The following is a 14,669-nucleotide window of genomic DNA, read 5'->3' on the forward strand; positions in this document are numbered from 1 at the left end:
AGGCACATACACATTTAGGAATGTCATTTTCTTGGTGAACTGACCCCTTTCTCATTATGGAATGACCCTCTATCTCTACTAATATCTTTTTCTCCAAACTCTACTTGGTTAGATATTAATTTAGCCACTTCAGGTTTTTTTTTTTTTTTTTTTTTTTTTTTTCCCTCTCTGTCATCCAGGCTGGAGTGCAGTAGCGCAATCTTAGCTCACTGGAATCTCTGCCTTGCAGGTTCAGGTGATTCTCCTGCCTCAGACTCCCGGGTAGCTGGGATTACAGGTGCCTGCCATCACATCTGGCTAATTTTGTATTTTAGTAAAGATGGGGTTTCACCATGTTGGTCAGGTTGGTCTCAAACTGCTGACCTCAGGTGATCCATCCACCTCGGCCTCCCAAAGTGCTGGGATTACAGGCGTGAACCACTGCACGCAGCCCAGCTTTTTTTTTGATTATTGTTGTCATAGCATACCTTTTCATCTTTTTACTTTTAAACTATTTGTGTCTTTATATTTAAAGAGTATTTAAGTGGCATGTAGTTGCTCTAGGTAGATGATATAATTACCTTCATCTTTCCCAACTAACTTACTGCTTGAGTTGGCATTTTAACTTAGTTTTAATTAAAATTTAAATATTTTGCTACTTTACCTTTTGTTAGAAATGATCGTGATTCCATGAGACTCTCAGTTTTTTAAACATTTGCTATATAACTGCTTTGTGCATACACTCTAGCCCTCCGTTGTCTTCACAGAGACTCAGTCAATTAGGGCATAAAACAAAGGCATATTCTGTGCAAGGTCTATTTCAACCATCTTTTAGAAGATGGACAAATTTGGGGTTCTAGGGTTCCAAGATTTGAAACATTATATTTGATTAGTGAAAGGCTAGTTCTCAGGTTTTCATGGGGCTGATGTTTGAGGCCGAGAATAACCTCTTTTTTTTTTTTTTTTGACATAGTCTCCCTCTTGTCACCCAGGCTAGAGTGCAGCGGCACAATCTCAGTTCACTGCAACCTCTGCCTCCACGTGAGCCACCGCGCCCGACTCTTTTTATTTATTTATTTAATAAATGCAAGCTTAGGTATAGACACATGTCAAATAAGGAATCAACTAAGAAATAAAATTCTGATTCGTTTTGATTCATCTTGAAAATACACTAGAAGGCAAATAATTAAAATACAAAAAACAGTTAGGGAAATTGAGTCTATTTTGGAATCTCTGAAAAAGCCGAGGAGAAATGTTAGAAGAGAAATGGAGATAGAACTGCAAGTTTCTGGTATTGCCTGTCTCAGCTAATCCAGCACTTTGGGAGGCTGAGGCAAAGTGCTGGATTATCCCTTTACTGTCATTACCCCTTTAAAAAAAAAAATAAGAAAACGGAGGCACAGTGAGATGAAAGAATTTGCTCAAAGTTGGACAAGTAAGAAGTAGCAGAATAGGCCTTCAAAACAGGGCAGCAAAATTTAGAGGCAACATTTTTACCCATTTCTCTCTGTTAGGAATCTGAAAAGGTCAGCGTGTGAGCCAAATCCTACTTGATACCTATTTTTGTAAATGTTCTTTATTGGAATGTACGCATGCTCATTTATGTATCGTCTGTGACTGCTTTCAGGTTACAACAGCAGTGCTGACTGGTTGCAACAGAGATTGCTTGACCTGCAAATCCTAAAATATTTACTATTTGACATTTTACCAAAAAAAATTCCTGATCACTTACTCTATACTGCTTTGTGCTGATACAGGGATGAGCCACAGGTACAATAATCAAAGAATACATGAGAAAGAGGCCCTGACTTAGAGCAGAGACTCAAGCATAGAGAGGGAAATATGGAGAGACAGTGGAAAGGAGACTACAAATTAAATCAAGCTATATTATATCCATCTAACACACACCTATATTTCATTATGTCACTCAAGATGTTGGAGTTATGGTTAGAGTGAGGGAGAACTTGCCAGACATCAGGTCTGCAGAAAGGAGAGAGAACAAGATGAATGGAACTGGAGGAGAATATTTTGGGAGACTGAAAAAGGAATTAAACAACCAAGCATTAAACAAATACTCTGTGATCTGATTAGGCTGACCTCAGAAGTAAATGTATTCTGCACCTTATCTTGCAACTACCAGGGAAGTCTAAGACTAAGACTGAAGTACTAAAGAGAGCTGAGCAAAGAGGGTTGGAGCTATGAAGATATGTGAAGACATGTAATACTCAAGAAGAGACCAGGGAGGAAGAAACATAGATGGATAGCAAAGTAATTTGCTTAAATAGTAAATAGACATACAAGGCCGGGCGTGGTGGCTGACGCCTGTAATCCCAGAAATTTGGGAGGCCAAGGCATGCAGATCACAAGGTCAGGAGTTCAAGAGCTGCCTGGCCAACATGATAAAACCCTGTCTCTACTAAAAATAAAAAAATTAGCTGGTCATGGTGGCACATGCCTGTAATCCCAGCTATTTGGGAGGCTAAGGCAAGAGAATAGCTTAAACTGGGACCCGGGAGGTGGAGGCTGCAGTGAGCCGAGATTGCACCACTGCATTCCAGCCTGGGCTACAGAGCAAGACTCCATCTCAAAAAAAGAAAAGAAATGTATGTTTAGTCACAAAGATAAAGGATAAGAAGTAAATGTTAAATAATTACAAGAAGCTGAATATTAATAAACTACTGAAATGATTATCAAAACAATATGAGTGACAGGCCAAGCTTCCTCTGCCTTCTAGTTATTGATAGTATAACACTATTATAAGAAGGAGTATGGAGTCTTTTTTTTTTTTTTTTTTAACCAATAGCAATAAAATGATGGCATGAAGGAAGACAAAATCACAATTGGTAAAGCTATCATTATAGGAGGTAATATCAAGATCTATTCTTTATATAAAAATGTGATAATAACAAGTTTTGTTAAAACTTACTAAGGAAAAGCTATATCCACACATATTAAATGATGGCCATTTTTCTCCTCTAGCCCTGGATCAATGAACTGCTCTAACAAAGTCAATGTCAGTTTCTAAATTAGGGTAATTGTGATCATTAGTCCATGTGCATTGTTATAGAACATTTGCATATTGCCCTGTTGGCATGACCAAAGCAAAATGAGTTGTACAGATAAAAAAACACAGATTATCACAAGGCATAAAGGAAACTACACAATATACTAAGGACTACAGAGAACTGAGGTGTTCAAAATTCCCTCCCCATTAAGTCATCTATATGACCAATAAATAAGTATTGAATTTTGACCATAAACTAAAAAAATTAAGTAAGACAACCAATTGAATTATCAACAAATTAGCACCTGTTGTGCTGCATGTTTGATAAAATGATCGTGTAAAACAAAAGGGGTTGTTTTGCATTTGATCTGACTAATGCTTTTGTGTTTGTGTGCCTATTAGTAATGCCAGACAAGACCAGTTTGCATCCACTTGGTACAAAATGCAATATAACGCTGGGCGCGGTGGCTCAAGCCTGTAATCCCAGCACTTTGGGAGGCCGAGGCGGGTGGATCACGAGGTCAAGAGATCGAGACCATCCTGGTCAACATGGTGAAACCCCGTCTCTACTAAAAATACAAAAAATTAGCTGGGCATGGTGGTGCGTGCCTGTAATCCCAGCTACCCAGGAGGCTGAGGCAGGAGAATTGCCTGAACCCAGGAGACGGAGGTTGCGGTGAGCCGAGATCGCGCCATTGCACTCCAGCCTGGGTAACGAGTGAAACTCCGTCTCAAAAAAAAAAAAAAAAAAAAATGCAATATAACTTTACAGTCTTACTCCAATATTATTTAGAGTCTACTGTTTACTATTATAATCTACTAGGTAAAATTCCTAATAGACTTTCCTTTCTCTATTTCATCTTATGCCTGATGTTCTGATAGCCTGAAACTAAGCACAAAATATTTCGAAAATAGTGATATAGTTGATGATGCTGCATGGACAGGAATATATATCCAAAATCATGACAAGGCTCTGCTCAAACGGTAAAATTCCCCTCAATACCAGGAATGAGTGGGACATGGATACGCCTAGTATGGTGAGGAAACAGTTGTGTTTTGTAAAGCCTGCAAGCAACGGTTAGTAGGTACATTTGATTTGCAGAAGCAACATATTCCTTCCCCAGTGGTGGCTACTAAATATCAAGTAACAAAGAAACATGCTCAATTTCAGTGGCCTCCAGAGCAACAGGAGTACTCCTCATGCTGCAGCACAGTGTTCAGATGGCTCTGCCTTTAGGATCCTGGAATAAATCCAACCCCCTGGGACTTACATGTCGGAAACATATGGGAGGTGATCATTGGAATCTGTATCAATGGCTATGAGGCGGCAGCACAAAAGGGACTTTGACCTTTGTGATCTGCTAATGAGCATATGTAGTCTTGAAGAAATATGCTTTTTGGTATCTAAGGCCACTGAATATTTGAGCCCTTATCTGTCAATCACTATATAAAGACTATTCTCTATTAGTTTGAACCAACTATGGGCATTTCAAAACAGGTCAGAGAACTACTTGGAATGTAAATATTATACATAAGATAGTCAAAGGATGCCGGGCGTAGTGGCTCACACCTGTAATCCCAGCACTTTAGGAGGCTGAGGCAAGTGCATCACCTGAGGTAAGGAGTTCAAGACCAGCCTGGCCAATATGATGAAACCCTATCTCTATTAAAATTAGCTGGGTATGGTGGCACACACCTGTAATCCCAGCTATTCAGGAGGCTGAGGCAGCAGGAGAATCACTTGAACCCAGGAGGCGAAGGTTGCCAGGAGCTGAGATCGCACCATTGCACTCCAGCCTGAGCAACAGAGTGAGACTCCATCTCAAAAACAAAACAAACAAACAAACAAAAATAGTCAAAGTAATGTATAATTCTCAAAATGTAATCTCAGGCCTAATGAAGGAATACTCCTATAACTGTATTGCCCATAAATGATATACGTTAATGTGAAAAGTAAAAAGTTCCTCTTCAAAGTTTCCCTTTTTCTTAAAGAATAAATAATGTGTTAGAAATAATAGCTTCTTTAAAAAAAAAAAAAAAAACAAAATTCCTTCAAGTTTCCTTGCTTTTTGCTAACAACTCCTTGTTAAGCCCCATGTAGCTATTAAATCTAGTAAGGGAATAAGAACATTCTATGTCCTTGTACTTTAACCAAGTTATTTGTTCTGGCCTATAGCCTGCTAAGACATGTCTGAACATGTCCAGGCAGTTCCCAGCTTACACCTATCCTTCTTATTTGTAAATGTCATTATTCTCTTAGTTTCCCATAAACAACTTTCTTCCTTTCTTTGTTCTCTATCACACGTTTACCTATTTAGGAAAGTTTTAAGTTTTTAACCAAACAAGATCAGTCTAGATTGTGCTGTTCAGCTCCAGCCAATGGAGATAGGACACAGCAGTAAGGACCCAATGCATCAGGGATGAAAACTTTTGCTTTTTGTCTCGTTCAATGTGCTCTCATGACAATCAGACTTCCGAGAAGCACCCTTTCTGCAGAAAGTAAAATTGCCTTGCTAAGAAAAGTTATTTTGTCTGAGTGCTGGTTCTTCTTTTTGGCACCAAGGAATAAGCATTTGTTTCTAACAGTAATATTAAAGTTGGAGTCTAGCTTATGTTGACCAAGGTAATGATGAAATTTTAAGTTGAAAGCTTATGTCGGAAAACAAAATCATTTCTTATCAAATTTTAACACCACAGTCAGGAATCAATGGATATACAAGGCAAAAGAAGTGAGAAAATCAGCCCAGATGAGAAACTATGCACATTGCATATTGACTAGTCTATTATAAAACAGTGGCACAAGTACATGATTATTTTGATTCTTGAGCCTTGATTGATTATAGATAACATCAAATGTAGTATACTTTGGGGGAGAAAAGATTGGACTATAAGAGGAAATTCTATTTGAAGCTTTGTACAATTATAAGACATAAGGAGGACACAAATCTCATTACGAGTAGATTTGGGAGAAAAACAGAGACAAAGCTTAAACTGTGACTTATTTGGGAAACATCAATGTATCGTGATAAGGCCAGCCATTTTAAATTACTCATATGAGCCAGCTTTATGTCATTGGGTAAAAATTCACAGTAACCCTGGAGAAAATTAAGAATGTGTGAATCATTGAAAATTAAGAATGTATTGTGTGCAAATGGTGACATGAGGGTAGCCTGAGTCATATGAGCTCCTTGGGAACAAAGACCAACTTTGTGTAGCAAGTTGACTTTGTACTCTTATTATCTAAAAAGAACCTCTGCATGTACTTACTGACAAAAGTTGACATCTACTCTGGGTATGGAATAGCTGTCCCTGTCTCTCAGGCATTATACCATTAAGGCCAACAGATTGCCATTATTGACATTTTGATGTCCCCAAAACAGTTTCAATGATAACCACATGACCGTAGAAGAATATACCTCCTTCATTCTGTTACGAGAAGTGCAAGAATCTTCAGTTCTTTGTCCTTACTTCAAGAAAACATTCTGCTTTCAAGTCTTTTCCAATGGAGAGTAGGCCTTTGTTATGGGGGATGCTCTGAACTATTTCAGAATGGTTCTTACACTCTCTCTCTCTCTCTGCCAGAAAACAAAGGATCTTTTTCTTTGCTTTTCACTATGAGAACTCGATTTGGTTTTTGGAGGTAAATTCCAAGAAAGTGGGATGGGGTCAGGTTGCCCTAAGTCTATGGTGCTAGGAGTTCCTCTCTCTCAAACTAGTCCATACTCAGCCTCTGGCAATTTGTCAGAACTACTATTTAAGTGTTACTACTAGCATGTGTCTCATGCAACGACTTTTTAAAAAAATTTTATTTTTATTTTTTGTGACTCTCTCACTGTGTCGCCCAGGCTAGAGTGCGGGGGTGCGATCTTGGCTCACTACAGCCTCTGTCTCCTGGGTTCAGGCGATTCTCCTGTCTCAGCCTCCCAAGTAGCTGGGATTACAGGCACCCACCACCATGACAGGCTAATTTTTGTATTTTTGTACAAAAATACAAAGACAGGGTTTCACCATGTTGGTCAGGCTGGTTTTGAACTCCTGACCTCAAGTGATCTGCCTGCCTCAGCCTCCCAAAGTGCTGGGATTACAGGGGTGAGCCACTGCACCAGCCTGATTCATGCAACTTCTACTTTAGGTAAGTAGATTTAGGCTGTTATTCTCTGTATTTAATTGTCTCTAGATTTTGGGGTGGCAACTTTTTTTCTGACTTTAATTATCTGATGAGACTTAGGAACATCATTGATTTTTAATGGGTTCAGCTGTTACTTTCCTTTTCTTCTTCTACGACTTTTTAAAAAAATTTTATTGGGATTGAATCTTGCTCAGTCAGCCAGGCTGGAGTGCAGTGGTGCAGTGGTGCAATCTCAGCTCACTACAACCTTTGCCTCCCAGGTTCAAGTGATTCTCCTGTCTCAACGAGTAGCTGGGACTACAGGCATGCACCAACGTGCCCAGCTAATTTTTTGTATTTTTAATAGACACAGGGTTTCATCATGTTGGCCAGGATAGTCTCGAACTTCTTGGCCAGACTGGTCTCGAACGCCTGACCTCATGGTCTGCCCACCTTGGCTTCCCAAAGTGCTGGGATTATAGGCGTGAACCAACTCACCTGGCCAAGTTTTTTTTTTTTTCTTTTTTTCTTGTGAGGTTTGGAGTAATGACTCTCAAGCTCTTTACATATTGGAACTAAAACTGGAGGTTCCTGGTATTCTTTTCCACTTCTGTAGTAATTCCCTTTCTTTGGAAACCACTTTCTCTGCCCAGCTAAGTCTCTATTATTCGGACTGCTAGTGCACATTATGCCTTACAGTGGGAGGGTCAGAAGTACTGTCACGGGCTCCCTCTGCAATGGTGTTTGTCAGCCTTTTCTTCCTCCAGGATAGCCGCTTCCATTGAAGTGAGTCTCTGATAGTCCTCAGGAATGAAGTAAAGCCTGTTCTGCTCCTACAGTGAGATACCAGGGCAAAAGCTGCTATGCAGTGTTCGTGCGGCATGTGGTGGAGTCCCTGTGTCTTTTGGCGTTTTCGTTACCAACTACCTTTTTCTGCTTCTGAACTGGTAAAGCAGTTTCTACTCTGCTCCAAGCTTTACTAGAATATTTTTAGTCCCCATATCTTGGTGACCTTTGGCGGGAGAAGGGATTCCAAGTTAGATACAGGCAGTTTCCCTAAGTGTAGACACACACCCCTATCTACAGCACTCATCCATGCCAACTGGAGGAAATCCATTTCTATCCATTTCCCTTTGACCCCTGCATCCCAGTCACCCCTTTGTTGCAATGCCCGAGGCTCTGAATCACTACAAGCGGCTGCACTCTGTTAAATTACAGATAACTCTTTTGCAATATGTACGCCTCTCATTTACAGAATCCCCAGCCCCCAAGTTCAAGATAGGAATCTGGTTACAAAGAAACAAGGACTTGAAATAGCAAACACAAAATCTGCACGCTGAGGTCAGTTTAGGTCATTATCTTTGTAGCTGAGCCTTCAGGCCCCAGAAATGGCGCCCCCTGCTGACAAAACTTTGAAGCCTTCAAGTTGCTTCCAAATTTTCTGTTTTCAGGAAGAGTACAGAAGGAAAGGATATGGATTCAAAATTAAAAGCCGGTTGAGGCAGGAGAATAGGACCTGGAGGCAGGAAATGAAAGGACTTTCTAGGACTAAATCAAATGAAACATTTCCGCAATGACAGGGAATATCCTATTTACCAAAGCCACACCCTGAGTAACATCCCCTCCATTTATGTAGAGTACATACTCATTACATAGTCATTTACGAGTAAATTGACTTTGTAACTTTAGTTCATCCTCTTCATTTACATAGGGTATACGCCTCTAGAGGATACTGAAACCCCAGAAAATTCTGTAACAGAAGCTCTTGAGCCCTTCCACTGGGCCTGCTCTCACGCTGTAGAGTGTTCTTTCATTTTTGATAAATCTCTGCTTTTGTTGTTGCTTCGCTTTTATTTTTGTTTTATTTTATTTTATTTTATTTTTTTGAGACGGAGTTTCGCTCTTGTTACCCAGGCTGGAGTGCAATGGCGCGATCTCGGCTCACCGCAACCTCTGCCTCCTGGGTTCAGGCAATTCTCCTGCCTCAGCCTCCTGAGTAGCTGGGATTACAGGCACGCACCACCATGCCCAGCTAATTTTTTGTATTTTTGGTAGAGACGGGGTTTCACCATGTTGACCAGGATGGTCTCGATCTCTTGACCTCGTGATCCACCCGCCTCGGCCCTCCAAAGTGCTGGGATTACAGGCGTGAGCCACCGCGCCCGGCCCTTTTTTTGTTTTTTTGAGACTGAGTCTCACTCTGTCCCCCAGGCTGGATGGAGTACAATAGCATGATCTTGGCTTATTGCAACCTCCGCCTCCCAGGTTCAAGCGATTCTCCTGCCTTAGCTTCCTGAATAGCTAAGACTACAGGCACATGCCACCACACCTGGCTAATTTTTGTATTTTTAGTACAGACGGGGTTTCTCAATGTTGGCCTCCTGGTCTCAAACTCCTGACCTCAGGTGATTCACCTACCTTGGCCTCTCAAAGTGCTGGGATTACAGGTACTGTGAGCCACTGCTCCTGGCCTGTTTGTGCATTTTGTTCAGTTCATGATCAAGATGCCAAGAAAATGGCCACTCTCCACCGGTAACACAGTGAGTACTAAGTGTGGGTTCTCACCACCCAGGAATCAGTTTTAGATCTTTCCTCTTCCCATCATCTCTGAAGGCATTTGTGGCAGTCATTCCATCTAGTATTTCTGGGGCATTGGGACTGCTGAGTCATAATTAGGAGTGGGGCATACACAGTGGAAATTTTGGGTGGGCTCCGGAGAATCTCAGGGCAGGAGGAGCCTGAACCTGCAGGATGCTCCATGGACAACGTGCAGGAAGCTGCATCTGGAGACATCACCAGAGGGTGACCAGAACTTTCACAACCCTGGGAATCTGTAATTCCTATTGGAATAGACACAGAGCCTGTTTTCTTTTGTGTGAGATGCCAGGGATCTTCTATTTGCCTAAAGAAAGTGCTAGATAATCTCTTGATCCTGTCTCCAACCCTAGGTCTGTTTTTACTGCTGTTTTGTTTTTAATCTCAGCACCCTCAGCCCTCCACGCTCCACAGTACCTCTCCTGAGCTAGGCACCCTTCCAGTTCAAGTGGCTCTCATCTGCTCTCCCTGAGATGAAGACAACTGTTTTTCTCCTCAGGGCTGTTTGGCCACTGAGACCGTACTCATATGTCTTTAAACCTAAATGTTTTCAGTTATTCTTAAACCCTAAATGTGTTTTAAGCTATTCTTGAGAATATTGGAGACTTAATAACAACGCTCCTACTGTCTTCAAGTTATGAAAGGGAAACATCTTAGAGCAGAGAGATAAATTTGATGTTTCTGCTAAACGGGCCATTATTTCAAGCGTTCATCTTTAACAAACCCATGCAGTTTTAGAATTTCAATGTTTAATATGGGATATGAGTACATTTGTATTGTTTATAATGGATTGTAGGAAGGCTAAAGCTAACAGATGACACTTCACGGTTGGCATCTATGGCCCTCAGGGATTCTCAGAAGCTTCAGAATTTTTTTTTTTTCCTCATTCAGTAACTGTGCTGCTCTGCACTGCTGAGTACAAAAGATTCAAAAGATCTTCACTGATTGGTGGGCTGGAGCTACATCTGTAGGGCTGAGGTCTGAAAGTCCAAGCTCTGTGCACTATTAGCCCTATCAGCATTTCCTCTGCCCTCAGCCTGCCCTTCTCTGAGCCATTCATTCTCAGACTACCACCAGCAAGTTTCACAGGTGGAGGCAACTGCAGGATTTCAGATTGGGGAAGTTATCCCAGCTTTTTCTGTCTCCAAGTTGTTCTGTCTTCTCATACAGGAGAGACTTGCTCTTTGAGAGACTATAATAATGAATAGAACACATTAAATAAATTTTAGTAGACAAAATAAGTGAACATTTTACACATATCCTTTTGCAAGGCAAAAGGTAGCATAACCAACCAATAAAATTGCAAATTAAAATTGGTTCATTATTGGTAATTAAAATATTTTTTAAAGTACACAGTTCTATGATAATAAGCTTTAGAATCTGTATAAAATAATTATTTGAAAAATAAAAATGTCTAACATTCACCAAAAGGCAGAAACATTTCACAAGAAAAACATTAGAAGATATGCAAAATTATTTTCCACATATTGATGCTTTCCAAGTATTGATGCCCGTGGTGGCCCAGTTGTCTGAATTAGTTCTGCAGGTAGAGGTTGGCAGAGAAGACAGCCCTGCTGTGCCTTGCTCAGGGAGGGCTTGGGGGCCTGGGAGAGCTGTGTGAGTAAAGCCAGAAGGATCTGAGAGGACAGATACTTTACTGCTGCACTGGGGTCTGTAAATAATTTCCCAGCTGGCTCTCTCTGCCTGTATAAACAAGCCTTGAGGATATGACCCTTCCCCATCTTTGTTACCCCCTTCTCCGTTTACATAGAGCTCTAAGTACACTCCCATGGAAATATTTACATATTCTTGAATGCACTAAACTTCCTCATTTTTCTGTCCGGGTCCTTTCTACCACCCAGAGGCACAACTGAGCTGACAGTGAGGCACCAGAAGAATGCCTAAGATTTTCCAAAAGTGGTGATTTTCCTACCATTAATATATTATATGTTGGTAGTGTGAAAGAAACAAATCTTGGAGCTTGGAAATCACTAGACTAAAGAGAAAAGTCAAGCTGGGAACTGCTTAGGGCAAACCTGCCTTCCATTCTATTCAAAGTCATCCCTCTGCTCACTGATACAAATGCATATCTGACTGACTCCTTTGGAAAGCCTAATCAGAAACTCAAAAGAATGCAGCAGGTCTCTCACCAACCTGTGACCTGAAAGTCCCCTCCCTGCTTGAGTTGTCCCACCATTTCAGACAGAATTGATTTATAGCTCACATCTATTGATTGATGTCTCATGTCTCTCTAAAATGTGTAAAACCAATCTGTGCTCTGACCACCTCAGGTACATGTCATCAGGATCTCTGAAGGGGACACATGTCTTCAACCTTGGCAAAATAAACTTTCTAAATTATCTGAGCCCTGTCTCAGATTTTTGGGGATCACACTAGACAGTTGTTAAGAAATAACAAAAAGAGATTAAAGATATGACATAGTTGCCTTTCCATTGAGCTCAGAGAAATGGGTTTTTAAAAAGGAAAAAAACTCAAGTGAACAAAATAAATGATGAAAAATTGAATGTTATGCACACAGAACTGATGGACTAAGGTAATCTACACATCTCAACTCATGTTTTAATGAATCTGTCTAATGCTTTACTATTGTAAATGAAAGAGTATCTGAGAAAACTCTCAATCAATTTAGGAAATTCATTTTGCTAAGGTTAAAGATGCACCCATGACACAGCCTCAGGAGGTCCTGAAAATATCTGCCCAAGATGGTGAGGGCACAGCTTGGCTTTATACATTTCAGGGAGACATGAGACATCAGTCGATATAAGTAAATGTACATTGGTTCAGTCCACAAAGGCAGGACAACTGACGCAGGGAGGGGACTTCCAGGTCATAGGTAGATAAAAGACAAACAGGTTGCATTAAATAACACGGCAAAGTAAGTAACCAGATATTCATTTGTCTCACCTGAGCCAAGGTATGACTTTGAGTTCTGTCTGGAAATGTGTAGCTTATCTTAGTAGCTGTCTTTTTTTGGAATAGAATAGGAGGCAGGTTTGCCCTAAACAATTCCCAACCTGCCTTTTTTTTTTAGTTTAGTAATTTTTGGGTCCCGAAATTTTTTTCCCTTTCATACTATCTAAATGTATTAGTTACCAATATTGAAATAAGGAAAAGAAATCTGAAAGTGTTAGGTTGGACAAAAGTAATCGCAGTTCTCGCCATTATGACTTTTAATGGCAAAAGCCATGATTACTTTTGCACCAACCTAGCAATAATTGACTCCCTTAAAAGTGGTCAAAGCATATTCCATAGGTATTGGATGTGAATACTTTCTATGGGAAAGCTGTTAAACTTCCAACAAGTTTATAATTGTCCCACCTGGGAATCGTCCTTGATCGCCATGCATGAGTCAGACGGAGAGGGCAAAAGGGAAAATTGTACCTTGTCAGGCAGTTTTCAAAGCTGTCATCTTTTGATATGTAACGTGCTCTACACGACGTAGAAGACTAGGATTGTTTTGATGCATACAGCACAGAAAATGAATCTCTCAACTTATATTCCTCATGAAAACAGAACATGCTGTTTGTGGAGGCACAAATGTGGGGTCATCCAGTGACCAAAAGAGTGGCAAGGTTTCTTGTTCAAGGTTCCACCTCATTAGGTTTGATTTCAAGGTTACCTCAGTTTCAAAGCAGCCCTTTCTGTCCAGGGCCCAAAACTCCTGATTTAATACTTACAACTAGTGGTTCTCAGCTTCAGATTCACATATAACTTACGTGGAAGACTTTTCATTTTTAAATAATGTTACTGATGTTTATGTCACGTGAAATAATATGTACCCATTTACAGTGCACAGTTTGATGCGTTTTGAAAACGTTTTACACCTGTGTAGCTACCACACAATGGAGATTTAGAACATTTCCAACACTCCCCTAAGTTCCCCAGGTCCTTTGTACCCAAGTTTTCTCACCATCATCCACCTCTCTGCCACTCCATCTCCTAGGGGATGACTGGGTATTTTAGTAGGTGGCAGGCAAGTGGATTGTTGAAGGATGAGTCAAGTTGGTAAACTGATTCGAGGAACCATATGCAACCATGAAAGTGGTAGGAAAAGGGGATTTTGGTGCTCTAGCTGACCTGGCAGGCAGAAAGGGTTAAAACAGGGCTTTTCAAACACAGCACTGTTGACGTTTTGGAATGGATAATTCTTTGTTGTGGGAGATGTCCTGTACATTGCACAATGCTTAGCAGCATCTGTGACCTATGCCCATTAAGATGCCAGTAGCATCCCCCTAGTTATGAAGGAATAAAACCTTTTGGGTCAATGGGGAACTTTTTGGAAGCCCTAGCACGGGAAAAGGTCAACACGGGTACTTCAACCACATCAGGAGGCTTGTTCAAAATACCAGTTAGCTGTTCAACCACATTCCGATACTGCTCGCAAGTTAAACAGTCACTAAGAAACAACCTCCAAAAAGAGAAAATGAGGTGACTCATGGTCACAAGCCCTTTCCCCACTCAGGAATAGGGGGCAATCACTCTGCAACTCAGAATTACTTGGGGATATAAGCCCAGGCAGCCCTTTCCAACCACGGCAACTCTCTCGGGTCCCCTTCCACCCTTCCATGCTGTGGAAACTTTTACTTTCCCTTGCTCAATAAATTGCATTGCTGCTCACTCTCGCCGTCCGCGAACGCTTGTCTGGAGCTGGAACACTCACCGTGGGGGTAAGGCTCTCTGCTCGATTCTTCGAGCAAGGGAAGCCAAGAACCCGAGCCCGGAGTCCAAGCTGGGCACGGAAAAGGCCCTCCTCAGGGCCGTCTGTGAACCCCACAACAGCAGAGCCGATTACAGTTCTAACAACCAAATATCTCTTCAGACATTGCCAAATGTGCCCTCTAGTGCAGAGCCTCCATTCCGCCCTTGAGAATCACTGGATTAAGAGAGCATGACCTTCTGTCCAGCGGTTTTTCTACAGGACTACACAGCCCATTTCACCTGGACGCTCCTTGCCCTTCCCTC

General features: G+C 41.1%; 1 long non-coding RNA gene across 2 annotated transcripts; it reads right to left on the minus strand.

Moving 5' to 3' along the window:
* Positions 1–10,568: 10,568 nt before the first annotated feature.
* Positions 10,569–14,575, minus strand: LOC116525023. 2 transcript variants are annotated; one of them, XR_004257556.1, is made up of 2 exons: positions 14,368–14,575; positions 10,569–10,878 (listed from the first exon to the last, which is right to left on the minus strand). It is a non-coding gene; the product is annotated as an uncharacterized LOC116525023 (long non-coding RNA). The 2 variants fall into 2 exon arrangements; XR_004257557.1 differs by lacking the exon at positions 14,368–14,575 and adding an exon at positions 12,612–12,715.
* Positions 14,576–14,669: the final 94 nt, after the last annotated feature.

This window comes from Sapajus apella, unplaced genomic scaffold, assembly GCF_009761245.1.
Source record: "Sapajus apella isolate SASKATOON/1434 unplaced genomic scaffold, GSC_monkey_1.0 scaffold47, whole genome shotgun sequence".
In the NCBI taxonomy this organism is placed as follows: Eukaryota; Metazoa; Chordata; class Mammalia; order Primates; family Cebidae; genus Sapajus; species Sapajus apella.